The 15,717-nt window shown below is 31.6% G+C and overlaps 1 protein-coding gene across 1 annotated transcript in view; it reads left to right on the forward strand.

The window, feature by feature from the left end:
* Nucleotides 1–3,241: 3,241 nt before the first annotated feature.
* Nucleotides 3,242–15,717, forward strand: part of LOC126739337 (tyrosine-protein kinase Src42A-like) — a 64,964-nt gene continuing 52,488 nt past the window's right edge. The window contains exon 1 of the mRNA XM_050444978.1: nucleotides 3,242–3,522. The gene's annotated coding sequence lies outside the window, so the exon portion shown is untranslated. The remainder of the gene's footprint in view (nucleotides 3,523–15,717) is intronic.

The following is a 15,717-nucleotide window of genomic DNA, read 5'->3' on the forward strand; positions in this document are numbered from 1 at the left end:
GATGTGACTATTTTCAATAAGCTCCTGAATTAAATAAATTGTATATGGATGCCATTTATTCCTATCCAAAACACATGATTTACTAATCGACTGATCTGCAGCAACTTGTCGAGTTGATTTATGTGGATTTTCTTGTAAATCGAGCAAAATATCTAATTGGCTGTTTTCTGGAAGCGTGAGATGGTCCAGGTCATATTTGTCTCTAACTTGACCAAAATTTTAAAACTTTTTCCCAATTTTACTTACTACCGAACGTGTAATAGGCCTCTCTGGGTACGTATTGTTAAACAGATTTTAAACAGAACGCAAACTTCGGCCTATGCTCGAGTCGCCATATCCTACCATCATCAAAATTTCAATTCTTTGTTTTTCAGTTAAACGCGCCATACTTTTAAACTTTGCAACTGCACTTATAATAATAATAATAATAATAATAAATATTTTTTATTTGCATAGAAGAAACCAAAAAAAATACAAGTTTACAAAATCTAGCAATAAATTTACGCAAATAAAAGGCCTACAAATTCAGAATTCTGCCATGGCAGATTCTGGTCTTTAACATTGTGGCCCCACACTTCATTAAAAAAAAAAGGTAATTTCAGTAACGCTCATTAACAGTAACGCTTAACTAATAACTGATTAAATACAGCTTTTTCTTTAATCATATACCTAATAAACCTACATATAAGAGTTTTAAATTCTAAATTTGACAGTTTAACATCAAGCAAAACAATACACATTGCAAATACCCAAAAAACAGATTAATTTTTTTGTTAAATAACAAAAAATAGAAAAATTATTGCAGACAATAAATAAATAAATAAATAAAATGTACCCAATACCAAAAATTGTAGTAAATTACTCAAGAAAACAACCATTCAAAAAGTTAAAAAAGAAGAACTTAAATTATATACCCTGCTGATTCATTAGATGTACAATCATCCTATTACGAAAAGTATTACAAGAAATTGATAATCGGTCCGGATCTAAATTTAAAGAATTTATTTGATAAGCAAAATTGTAAGAAAATGATCGTTTAAATAACTGTGTTTTATGTCTCGGAATGAGAACAGTATTTCTTCTTAAATTTAAATGGTGTACATCATTTCTAAAAGTTATTTTTTGTTAGAGATAGGGCGGACTACGATATATTAAAATTTTATAAAAAAATGTTAAAGAATGAGCAATTCTTCGATTATGCATATTAAGCCATCCAATGCGGTTTCTCCTGCGAATGCCAAATATTAGTCGAATACAAGAGTTTTGGAGCTTTTGCAGTCTACCCCTATCCTCATAATCAAGACACCAGCCATACACTACATCACAGTAATTACATTGTGAAAGGACCAATGAATCACATAAAAGCTTCTTAATATCTTTACTTAAATAGTGTCTATGCAAATAAATTAATTTCAAAGCAAGATATGCCTTTTTAAGAATATTAGACACGTGATGTTTAAAACGAATATTATTATCTACTATAAGGCCCAAACTCTTACATTTGTCAACAACTGGAATTCTTTCGTCCCCCAATTTAATGTTTATACCATTTAAAATATTATTTACATTAGTTCGATTACCTATGAATATTATAGATGACTTCGAAGGATTTAATTTTAATAAATGCTTTGAAGAAACATCACAAATAGCTTGTAAATCCTGATTAATTTTAAACTCAGCCATTTTAAAATCTCCTGGTAAAAATGAATAATATAACTGCGTGTCGTCTGCGTAAAAATGATGGGCACAATGCTTTAATTGAAGATAAAATCTAGACGTGTAAATGATAAAAAACAAGGGTCCTAAAATACTACCCTGAGGCACACCACTTTCAACTTCCAAAGAATCAGATATTTCGTTACCTATTTTAACACGTTGAATCCGATTATTTAAATAAGAGGCAATTAAATTAATAGCAGCATCAGAAAAACCAATATAATGAAACAAAGACTTTAAAATTGAGTGGCTAACGAAATCAAAAGCTTTAGTATAATTCAACAACACCAGAGCAGAAATCTTACCATCATCCCTAGCCCGAATTACGTCATCAATAACGTCCGCCATAGCCGAAGTACAACTATAATTTGTTCTAAATCCAGATTGCTTAGGTGGTAAAATATCATTATTATTAAGAAAACTACGAATTTGAGAGTCTAGAATGCGTTCGAGAATTTTTGAAAACGTTGCTAAAATACTAATAGACCTAAATTGACTAAAATCTGTTGGATTATGCACTTTCGGCAATGGCAACACAAAGGCTTCTTTCTAGCATTTGGGAAAGTAGTTTTTATTAATACACTCGTTAACAATATATAAAATAAAGGGTATAATAAAAGGACAGCATAGTTGAATTAACGTAATATTAAGATTATCCACCCCGAATGCTTTAGACTTAATACGTAATATAATTGCAGAAATAGTATTATAATCAGTGGGATGAAAACAAAACTTATTTAAGGTTGGTAATGCATTCTGATCATATATGCATTTCTGATCTAATCGCTGTTGTTGTATAGTTTCTAAGCTGTTTGTAATAATTCCATTTAGCTGGCAGTATAGTTGTTTTAAAATCCTTTGACACTTTTATTTACGTAAAGTAATAATATACTGTTTCCATGCGATTAAATGGTAACAAGGTGTCAACAATCGAATTTACCTGTTAAGAAGAACTATGAAAAAACATGTTTGAATATGCTCAAATGACCCAAACAGTTGCAAATGTATTAATAATGCTAGTATTAGGTATAAGACATGGTATACAAAATATACTTAATATTCTATGCAGAATTCAAAAATGGAATCAAAAATAAGTGTTTCCGTTTAAATTGAAGTTGATGCTCGTTGCTTATTTTTGGTTCACCCTATATACATGAATTCATCATCAAAAAAAATCGCGACAAAAAATAAAAATCAACGGGTACGAGCGTTTTTTTTTTCGAACACATCCCTGAATTTTAAATAAATTTGTTCCAACTTGCGCGTCCTAACTGTACAGTCCCCGGGAGACATAATTTATTTTGGACACCTGTCAAAACTCTTCCTTTTTACCTGTTACAACTCAGTTGTCACCTGCTATTTAAATTGTTTGTCAGGTTTTTTGACAGGTCACCAAAATAAATTAGGATGTCTTGTGCCTACTATAAAATCTGAGTTTATTAACAAATCAAAATCGTTATCTAAAATAAAATTAACTAGAACAAAACTTTTAACATTTTTTTTTCGAATACAAAATAGTCAACCCGATTAACAACAAAAAAGTGCCCCTACCCGTCGAAAACCAACCAACAGCAACAACTCCTGGTCGCGGTACCTTCTCAGTAACCCGAACCACAGCGCAGCCAGTTCATGCACTCGTACCGTTCAAAACGCACCTCCGATCGCGCGGAAAAGTCACGACCCACCGAATCCGGCGAGTTCGCGGTCCATTAGGATTTTTTTTTCATGAATGAAAAATCACCGTAGCAAGTGAAAACTAGTGCCTTTTTAGTGTGCCGAAAAATTTATATTATATTGTTTGCGCAGGTACTGTGTTGCATTAAAGTTTTAATAATATGCTGCATTTCAGATGACACGGTTATGATGTTTTGTTTTGATATTCACACCTGTGTAATGTATATATGCATGTAACCCTGATCTTCGGATTTTATGATTTGTTTGTTCCTAGATTAGTAAAAAACTTTCTTTTAGCCATGATACAATGTTATAAGCGGAAATTTGCACAACTAGAGACCTCTTTTTTCTTTGGTCAAAGTAGGTTAGTTTTAAAATAGACAATTATTGTTAGTTGAAGTTTTTTGGTTAATCTCACGAATTATTTTTTTGCACTTAAGATGCAAAATCCAGGTCCGGTCCTAGAATTTTTTTAAGATGGTGCTACTTCTCGTGGAGGCGTCCTCTCCCAGAAGTAGTAACAAAATTTTTTTTTAGGTGTCATGGTCAAAACGGATTAAATCTTATTGGTTATTTAATGAAATAATTAAGATCCTATAAAATAGATAACTAACTAGTAAAGTATTGATATAGTTACCATTTTGTTTGTTGTAAGATTGTGATAGGCTTGCTTCTCCAAATTTGGAGTTTTAAAATCTTTTTTTCAATAAAGAAAAAGATATATAATTAAAAAAATTAATAATAAAGAGCATTAATACTTGAAGTCATATTTAAAAAAAAAAACTTAATTCAGTTTTTTAGTCAAAAATCCTCCTTGCTCTGCTTTTTATTTATTATGGAAATCGAATATACAAAATTATGTATAAATCCTGAATGTAACGAGATGGCCAGTAAACATTTCTTTATTTATTAATTAACGGAATTCATTTACATTGTAATGATAGAAATAGATCACAAATTATATATAAGCTTAGTGACGAGTATCACACTCTATATAAAAACTCCATATCATATTACTCAAAATAACAGTAAGCAATCAGTACATTATTTAACCCAAATTACTAAGAAGATTTGAGACCCATGATTGAAAAAAGAACAATTCGTTGCGAACCAGTCGTTGTAGTAGTAGTTAATGTGGTAAAATGGTATTACAAAGGTTTCAAGCCGTCTGATATTTCGAAAAGGAATTTTAAGTTTAAAAAGTGATAACAACTGGGGACAGCCTATAAGAGCATTTATGTAGGCAAATTTAGACTATCCTTCACTCACTAATAGCTGTATTCGTCCAATCTGTGATATCCATTTCTAAATGCAATAATTCTCAAGAATTTATTTTAGCCTTTTTCAAGCTGCCCAATGTAAAAATTGTAAGATGTTCGAAAGTAAACCTAGACAAATTAACACATGCCGTCCGAATCCGAAACCAACCAGCTTCATTGCCCTATTTATTACTTGATTGATGTGACCCTCAAATGATAAATTTGAATGCATCCAGAACAAATGGAAACAAATGTTTCGGCCTTGGAATTCAAAGAGCCAATTGGAACATTATTATTTACTGAATAAATAAAATTAACAGGTTTTCTCTGCCTTGTAAAGTAATTTTATGGCTTTTATTAATGTGTGACATCCTATTTAAAATCACACCAGTTAAAAAATTATTGCAGATCCTCTTGTAGAAGAGCAGCATCGTTGAAAGATTCAATACTTCTTAAAAGTTTAGCATTATCCGCAAACATCAGAACACTGGAATATTTTAAAGAATTCTCCAAATCAATTAAGAAGGGACAAGACATGACACAAGGCACAACTTATTATTAATCAATCCACTGATTATTAATTAAACAGATCCTATTTAAAGCATTAAATGTTTATCGAAGATCATCAAAAATCTATATCTCAAATATCAATATCAATATTGAGGATGTTCTCAGAACCTCTCAGTGATCTAGCATTCCTGTAAGCTTTGGGTCATTACTAAAATATACTAAACTTAAAATATTTAATGATACTCATGAAGTCGTTCACAGAAAGATTGAACAGGATAGCAGCACAGTACACTGTGGTATACCCACAGGAACCTCATTGACTCTAGTCTTTAAAGAAGAAGTAATTTTACCAAAAAGAAAATTGATCGACTCTTTAAAAACTAAAACGGAAAAAGTATTGGGACTTAAGCAACAGTTTAATGATTTGGAGAATCAAAGGGCTACACTTGAGTCTTTAATGAGATATAGGTATTTTTCAGAAAAATAAGGCGAGGGCACGAAAGAGCATCATACCCCCTGTTTTTTTTTCTTTAATAATAATAAATAAATATACGTTTATTTGCCAATATAAAAATATCTACATTAAAATAAAACTGCAAATTGACAAGACACATTTCGGTAGTAAAAGTCACATTCGGTAAAACAGTCACATTAAGAAATCAAACTCAAAAAATGCTTTATTGTCAATATAAACATAGAAGTTATAGACAAAGCCAATAGACTGTACATTAAAGGAATAAAAACGAGAATCTAATTTAAAATAAAATAAGATTATATAAAACTTAAAAAATACTTAAATGCTAAGTCATTAAAAAATTCACTTAAACCATAGTACGCTTTACTAGCAAGAAATATTTTCGTCCTTATACGTAGGCTTTTTTCAGTCTTAAGTTGTCTTATTTCTAGTAGAAATTTATTAAACAGCTTTTTACCTCCATATATGATAGAGCTATGGACAAGTTCAAAATGAGGAATGAGCAGCCTCATCAAATAATTTTGTCGTGTATTATAGTGGCTTCCTAAGTGGAGTGTTTATATTTTCTAAAAACTAAGCAAACTGTTTCCAAAATAAAAATACAACTCAGGGTTAAAGGAGTACAGACACTGAATTAAAAAGTGAATTTGAACATGAACCCCAAAAGCAAATTCCATATCGAAGGTGCGACTCGATAATCGCGAAGTATGCAGATCTGGCGATGGAGAAATTAAGATTGGTGGCAATAACCCTTAGGGCGTAACAGCCTGATGAGACTTTTCTACATATATTCACAATATGGTCTTCAAATTTAAGGAACTTGTCTATGGAAAGATCCAAAAACTTACTGAACGGTGGCACGATGATGGCTTCATTATTCAAACATATATCATTTGTATTACATTTAAAATTAAGGATATTTGTTTTAGAAATATTAAATGTCAAAAAATTTGCATCACACCAGTCTTTTATTTTTAACAAATCTGCACGTATATTGGCCTCCATTTGAGAAACATCAGAGTCGTGCCAGAGGATGGTGGTATCATCGGTAAAGAATGTAAATTTGCCAATTACCTGCAGTTGTGGCAGATCGTTCACATAAATGAGAAAAAGTAGAGGACCAAGTATTGATCCTTGCGGAACACCCACATTTATATTAAGTTCCTTAGAGATATCACCATTAAGTTTGGCAGCTTGGACACGATTTGATAAGTAAGAACGAAACCACTCAAGGGCAGTTCCTCTGAAACCATAGAGCTCCAGTTTCATCAGCAGCACTCTGTGACTCACGCAGTCAAAGGCCTTGGACAAGTCACAGAATACCGCTGCTGCAACTTCACCAACATTGAGTCGGTTGTACAGGTGCTATAGAAAGCTAAAGATAGCATCATTTGTGCTCACAGACTCACGAAAGCCAAACTGCTGAAGACTCAATAGGCCAAACCTATTTAAAAATGAAACCATCCTCACCTTAACGAGCCGTTCCACTATCTTGGCTAAAGTAGACAATAACGCTATAGGTCTAAAGTTAGAAGGACAGTCGCGATCGCCACCCTTTTAAAGAGGAATAATCATTGCTCTTTTTAAGTACTCTGGGAAAACTCCAGTCATAAATGAAAAGTCAATTGACTCGGCCAAGACTTGCAAAGCAACAAGAGGTAAAGCAGAAAATATTCTAAAAGAAAGCCCATCCCAACCTGATGAACTCTTATTCTTAAAATTAACTGTATAAGCTCTTCCACACTTGTGGGGGCAAAAAAGAAAGATTCGGCTACTACCACGTTGCTGAGATAGCTCCTGGGATCTATTTTTTGTGAGATATTGGCTGCAAGGTTACTAGCAATATCACAGTAGAAGGAATTGAGGAAACTGGAATCTAAGGTACTTGGAATAACCGAGACATTATTTTTGCCCCTTAGCTCATTTAAAATCTTCCAAGACTCTTTTGCTCTATTGGAGGAACTATTTCTCCTCCTTTGAAAGTAGGTCCACTTAGCCATTTTTATTGAGTTTCTGTAAATGTTGCGGTATCTATTATAGTAAGTTAAAAATGTTGCATTGTTCATAGCGTATTTCCTAATGTAAAAAAGGGAGCCCATATTTTTTCCAGATACTCGTAAACCCTTAGTATACCAAGGTTTTCTATTTCGTTTCTTAATATTGACAACAGGAAAAGCAGTGTTAAAATTGTTTAATACTATTTGAAGAAAGCTATGCAGTGAGTTAACAGTAGTCAATACATTATTCCAACTTACATATTGCAAAGCAAAGAGAATTTGCGGAAATTAGCTCTAGTTTAAAGTCTACCGCACAGAAGTAATCAATAGTAAAACAATTCGTACAGAAGTAATCTATCAGTGAGGAAGAAAATGCTGAGATCCGGGTTGGTTGATCCACGTGCATCTTAAAATTAAATGAGTTTAACAGATTAAAAAGGATTCGATTTGATCCATTAGATCTGTCTAGAAAATTTACATTAAGATCGCCAGTCAGAATCAACATCGCATTAACCGAAATTTCACTTAAAATCATTTTTAAAACACTTATGTTTCATATTATCTTGTAGCGTTTTGGGTAGTATATTAAATAGTTTGGGTGCAATATATTTAAATTAATATCTTTGACCAATAGCTTTTTTGCTTTTTGGAATTTTGGCATATTCATTTTTTTTTCTGGTGGTATAGGGATGTGCTAGAGGACTTATTTGAATTTTATTTTTTTTTACGTTCATTAAAAGAATACAAAATTCTTATAGACAAAGCTTTTCCATATTAAATTATAATAATCTACTACATAAAATAAAACTTATAAATGTTGAAGACAGAATAAAATTAGAATACAGCTAAATATTCTCTAATAAATAATCATCCACACTATAATAGGCTTCTCTGAGTAATATTTTCCTAACTTTCCTTTTGAATTTATTATAATTAAAAATCCTTCTAATGGAAATAGGAAGATTGAGGATTAAACAGTTTCTTACTAAAGTAAATAATAGAATGATAGCTCATGGAGGATCTAGGTATAGGAAGGTTTTTTTTAAATGCAGAGCGAGTAACAATAGTATTCTGAGAAGTAATTGCTGTCGAGTATTTTTTATGCATTAAGCAAACAGATTCGAGTATAAATATTGATGGTAAGGTTAAAAGTTTTTTAGAAATAAAATATGCTTCACAAGGTTCTCTATATCCAATATTGCAGAGGTATCTTAGGGCGCGCTTTTGCAAAATAATGATAGATCGAAACAAGTAACCTGAGCAACATCCCCAAAAGCAGATACCATACCTCAAGTGGGAATCAACTAGGGCAAAATAAGCACTTTGATATTTGTTTATTAAGTTGACTGGCAATGCTTCTAAATGCAAAGTAACCAGAAGCAAGTTTTAGCGATAATTGCTCTATATGTCTATTGAACTATAATTTGTCATCTATTATTAGACCCAGAAACTTGTTATTATATACAAAAGCACATTCTCCAGTCTGCATTTACAATTTAAAACATTTATTTTGGTTACATTAAATGACAAATAATTACAGTCACACCAAGTCTTGATTCTGCATAAATCCTCAATCATTTTCTTAAGTAGAAGTTGTGCATCTGCATCATGCCATAGCAATGTGGTATAATCAGCAAAAAAAGTTACTGCCCATGTCTTAATATTGAGAGTAAGTCATTGACATAAAGAAAAAAAAAGAAGTGGATCCAAAACAGATCCTTGTGGTACCCCTGCTGAAATTGTTAACTGATCAGATACGGCACCCTTAAAGACTAACTGACTGGCTTCATTTCGAAGATATGACCGAAACCATTGTAGCATACTCCTTGTAAACCTATATACTTCAAGCTTCCGCAACAACAGCTCATGCGATACACAGTCAAAGGCCTTAGCGATATCACACAAAAAGACTGCCGCTGCTTCTCCATCATTAAGTCCCAAATAGAGTCTTTCCAACAAGTGAAATACTGTGGAAATACTTGTTTTTTTTGAAGCTTAAAAGCCAAAGAGTGAAGATAAAGAACTAGCCAGTAATGTCAGTGCCAAGATTTAAACACACTTTAATAGAAATACCATCCCAGTCAGAAGAATTTTTTCTTTTTTTCTTCAGCAGTAACAGGCATACAAAAAAATGTATTCGACACAGACATATTTTGTAAATATGGCAAAGAGTTTATTGTAGAAGCTGGCATAGTTTTAGCAAGATCAGCTGCAATTGAATAATAAAAGAAATTAATGATATTTGCATGCAAATGGGAGCTGTTTGTGTTAGAATATTTTTTACTTCTTAGGGAATTAACTATTTTCCAAGATTCCTTTTGCTTGTTGGGAGCATTTTTCATCCTACTTTCATAATAATTAAATTTCGCCTACCGGATTAATCTGCGGTGGTAAAGTGCTTTGGTATTTATTAAAATAATTCATAAAATGATTATTATAAACTGCAAACTTGCAAAAATTGAGTGCAAGCATCTCATATTTCTACCAGCTATCCGTAGACCTTTGGTGATCCAAGGTTTTTTCTGAGTAGATCTTAAAGTTATTATAGGAAATACTCTTTTAAAAAAGCTCATAAAAAGACTATGAAAGCTGGTCCTGCAGATACTCCAATCAAGATCCTGACATGCATCGGAAAGCTTAGTAAAATTTCATGACCTGATAACCCAGCATCTATTACAGCACACACTGTATGTTTACCAAAGTTTGAACAAACATAGTCTAAGATAGAGGACGTATCTGCTGTTATCGCGTGAAAAAATCAACATGCATTCCCAAACCAAAAGAAGTTAGTAAGCAGTTCAGAGAATTAACATTGAGCATATTTTTATCAGAAAAGTTAATGTTAAAGTCACCAGTTAAGATTACAGATACACATGAAGTTAAGGATCCTAGTATTGATTCTAATTCAAGCAAGAAGACCTCAGAACAAGATGATGGAGAACGATAAACACACAATATGTATATATAGGTTTAAAATATTGGGGAACATAGCACAACACTCAAAACTCATTTCACAACTAAAATCATTACATCACTCCTAAAATTAAAACCATTCATTATATGAATAAATATAGATATGAATAAAATTTTCAGTCTTTAACCAGTGGTCTGTAATCAATAAAACAGAGGGTTTGTTTAAATGATCTAAAAATAACTCCAAATCATCTATCTTTGATCTTATTGACTGGACATTGAGTAAAAGTGTGGTTAATTTAAATTTTCTAAATAAGAATCATTACGATTCATACAAGGTTGCTTAGTATACTGCACGTGTTTTCCAAAACACTGGTTTGCGTCACATATATAGAATCTTCATAATTTCTTACTACTTTATCAGTTAGACAGTCACACTTAACATATATTAAATTTGTAACTTAACCATCCAATTTAAAAAAAATTATCATTGATTTTCAAATTGTCGCGTTCTTAGTTTTAAAACCTACATTACTAAACTTATTAACATAATCAATAAAATTTCTTAATTTAGAGTTAAAAATTAATATTAGATTACTTTACAATGTAATATATTACATTATTACATTAAACATGTAATATTACATTAGTGTGTACACAAGATTTTAAAGAGTGATTAATAAAGCGCATACTTGGATATTTTCCTAACCTAATATCGTTAGAGCCGACGCCCAAAACAATAAAATCCCTATTTGTAAAATCTCTTACCAAACTACCAACATCATCCAAAACACTCTTGCAAGTCGCATATGGTTTCATTATAGTCATGCTGGTTACATTGTCTCCTAGGTAGTCTTGAATTGATCTAACAATGTTATTAACAGTTTGATCACCAAGTATAAGTATCTTTGGCTTATATCCGGTGGGGCTCAATATGAATACCTAAATATTCCATAATGCTGGTTTCCAGAAAAATTATCGATCGATTTACTTATAAAGGACCTAATTTTGGTAGGTCTTTTCGTATTAAGTGAAATTTATGTATTTTGTTTTATCAACATTAAGTGATAATTTGTTTGCCTCAAACCATTTCGTTATTTTTAAAAAGTCCCTTTCTGCTTCAGTTTTTAGACTGTTTCAAGTTTTTTCCTATATAGAGTATTACGGTATCGTCTGCGTAACTTATAATTTTTCTTGTGATTGATAAATGTAAAAGACTGTTCATATATAGTATAAAAAGGTGTGGTCCGAATTATTAACTAATTACATTTAAAAAAAACTAATAAAACACAAGCTCAGCTATTGACTTTAATACAATTTTATTTATGCCTAGTGAATAGTGACGGTCTACTAACCACAATATAACTTATTTTTGCTTGTTTTTCCACAAGTCGTCGCCCCTTCCGATAAATTACACTAAAAATTACGTGTCCAAAATCCTAATACGAATAGGTGAAAACAATATATTCGCGAATGCGTTTAACATTCATTCTAAATTAGCCAACTTATAAGCGGGTTTCCTCGATAAACTAGATTTTGGTTAATATTTTAATAGGACTTTCCAACTGACCCAAATACGTCAAACTCTTAAGCAAGGTTAAAAAATTAGCGTTATGGATTAGCGTATGACGTAACGATTTGCATAATTTGTGCTTATTAATAACATATTTTAAAGGAGAATTGTGTTGGATTTTGGAGTAGTTTGCATAATGGGTTAAAACACAAGAAATAAGTCAAACTGATTTTTTTCAAATATATGTTTATGTAAAACATTTAATTTTATGTATAAATCACTTTTTACCTTTGAGGTGACAAAACTTGTGTATAATTAATAATAAATGACATTTTAGTTAGACCACTTTTTATCATCTACAAGATGGTATTTTTATGTTTTATGGATGATTTATTAAGTTTCTTTTTAATACGTAACTAAACCTTTGACTCCATTAATTACTATAATCTATGTAAGTTATACACCAATGAACGTAAAAAATAAAACAATTAAAATAATGACTCATTTCTGTCAGACTCGTTATAATGTAAAAAAAATGCAAAAGTTACTTTTGGTTAATTTCTTTTAGTCTTATGGTTGGAATCTTTGGTGCGACACTTAGATGACAAAACAGTTTTGCCACCAATCAAAACTCTTTAAACGATGTTAATATCTTCAAAAATAAACTAAAACTACTTACAAGTGGCCTTATATACTAAACATGTAACTAATAGAGCGAAAAAATCCAATGAAGCATCGCTGAACATAGTTTAAACATTAACTAAACTATACAATCGACTATAAGGCAGTGGACCTTTATCCTACCTATCTATTAAGAATGGATTTTTAATTTTGAATTTGTATTAACAAAGAGAAGATTGTTATTTGTGCCATTATAGCAAAAAAAATGTTGTTTTATTAATAATTGACTTATGTATTATTGTTAGTACTATAGTTTCTTTACAAAATGCATCTACTGCGCCTTTAAAAAAATAATTTAATACCTTCCATTCCAAAAATTTTCATTTTAATTAAATTTACTGTAAATTCCGGGAAAGAATAATAATCGAAAATTACAAACTCACCTTACATCGTCTAGATGACCTAACGGTATTTTTCTTACTATAACAGCACTGTTGCCTCAAGCCATTACAAACTAGGTTTTATATACCTAGACCACCATATATTAATACTGATGTCCTCGTATAGGATTCATCTCAATTTCAAGCTGCTAGGTTCATAGAAATATTATAACATCAAATCGCCAATTTAAATTCCTAGACGCTCTAATTCCAATTCATTTTTCGCATCCTTCTATACTCTCGTAAATTCTTTAATCCGAAGATTATTATGGGTAATCTCGCGTCGTTAAACCAGATACCTCATTTTTTGCTCTCATCCTCGTATATACAGATAAAAAGAATACAACTAGCTTTTTGTTCTATCTTATACCATGTACAGATTTGCTATTAGGCATTGAGAACCTTTAGTTAATGACTTTTTAATATTAGACGCAATAAAACTTAAATCGGAAGAAGTGCCCATCATTTCATATGAATTATTTATATCTAATGACCAAGTTAATGTGCCCGGTGTCTCAGTAACTATATCGTATAAAATGCCAATAAAAGTTTTATTTCTCCTATTTTAAAATAACAGGGAACCTTTATAAGAAATCTTCTTTGCATTAATAATTGTTATTTCAGTAAGGGTGAAGAAGGTTCAGTGGTGTAAACAAGAATGGACCTTTTAGCTTTAGTATTTTTTAGCATCCATTAAAACTGCCTGGCATCTTCTAATCAACCATTTTTTACAACAAAGTCTTTAAAGAAAGTTACAACTCTGGTTTGATGATATTGAACAGTTGCTATCGATTTTTTTGTATCGAAATGTATTTCAATACGGGGATCTAAGATCTTCCAAAGATGTTCAATGGGTCTTAATTCCCATGAAATGGGAACCAACATCTATGTAAAACCAAGAGTAATAACGAGCTGCCGTTTAATATATCTGATCCAAATCAAATAAATTATTTTTTTGTAAGCGTCTTTAATAAATCTGATAAATGTGTAAACAAAAATAACTTCTACTCCAGTAATAAATTTACTGAGGATAATTTTTATTTTTCTTTAGTAGACCAAAATACTGTCGAAAAAACTATAAAAAATATTAGGTCTATAGGCCTAATGTGGATAACATAACTCGACGTATGTTACACTTGTGTCTCCTTGATATACTGAATCATGTCACTCATATTATAAATTGTTGTTTGGAGGTAGGATATTTTCCCAGGGCCTGGCATGAGTCAGTGGTATGTCCGATTTCCAAATCCTCCAGTCCTGAAAGTGTTCAACATTTGTGTCCAATAAGTTTGCTTTCCGTAATCTCCAAAGTTCTCGAAAGAATAATCTATACGCAGCTGTCATCGTTTTTAGTGTCAAATAATATCCTCCCTTTCCATCAATCTGGTTTTAAGAAACATCATAGTACAGCTAGTTCACTTCTAAACGTCACCGATAATATCATGCGAGCTCTTGACAAAAAGATTTCAGCCATTATGATAGCTCTTGATTTGTCGAAAGCATTTGATGTCATCGATCATGATTTGCTTGTAGCGAAACTGAAACATTATGGCTGTAGTGAGGTTGTTTTGTCCTTTTTTAAAACCCAGAAAGTGAATTATGAATATTCTGCTTCGAAAAATATTATTTCTGGTGTCCCACAAGGGTTGATCCTAGGCCCATTATTATTTCTTATGTATACTTCAGATTTACCCGGTCTAGTTGAAGATTCTGAAATACATCAGTATGCTGACGACACTCAATACATACATTATTTTGACTCTGCTAATTTTGATAACGTGGCTGATACTATTAACGCTGATCTGAACGTAATAAATCAATTTTCAAAAGAGCATAATCTTGTCATTAATCCTAATAAAACAAAAATGGTTTTGTTTTCACACCGAGGATCACATAAAAATATAATGGAAACTGTTCACATTCAATTGGATAACAAAACTATTTTGTTCTTTGATACTGTGAAGGTTCTGGGACTTAAAGTAGACAATTCTTTAAGGTTTAAGGAAGATGTTAATACTCTTCTGCAGAGGTGTTATTTACGCTTTATGCCAATAAACACATTTTAAATTTTAAAACTAGGAAAAAACTCGTAGTGGCTCTTGTTTTATCTATTTTAAATTACTGCCTTATAGTTTATTATCCTTGCTTAGACCAAATAAATCGTTACCGCCTGCAACGCGTGCAGAATACTTGCTGTAGATTTATTTTTAACCTCGGAAAGTTTGATCATGTATCAGACTCTATATTTCAGTTGAGGTGGTTAACGCTACCTTACCTATTCAAATTCTTCACTTCTACTTTTCTTTATCGATTATATGTTAGTCAAAGACCTGAATATCTTTTTGAAAAGTTAATACCAAGAAACCAGGTTCACACTCGAAATATTAGATACAATATCTTGACCATGCCGCACCATTCCACGGCTCTGTTCGAGCGATCTTTTACTTATAATGCCGTTAAGTTCTTTAATACTTATAAACCAATATTTAATACCGTAAACTGGGGCTACTTGCACACGTTTTCAGCACATTTCCCAATGTACCCCCGTACATTGTAACTTTACAACTTTGCAAAAATTATATTGTACCGACCTATTTAA

Source organism: Anthonomus grandis, chromosome 8 (assembly GCF_022605725.1).
Source record: "Anthonomus grandis grandis chromosome 8, icAntGran1.3, whole genome shotgun sequence".
NCBI classification, from domain to species: Eukaryota; Metazoa; Arthropoda; class Insecta; order Coleoptera; family Curculionidae; genus Anthonomus; species Anthonomus grandis.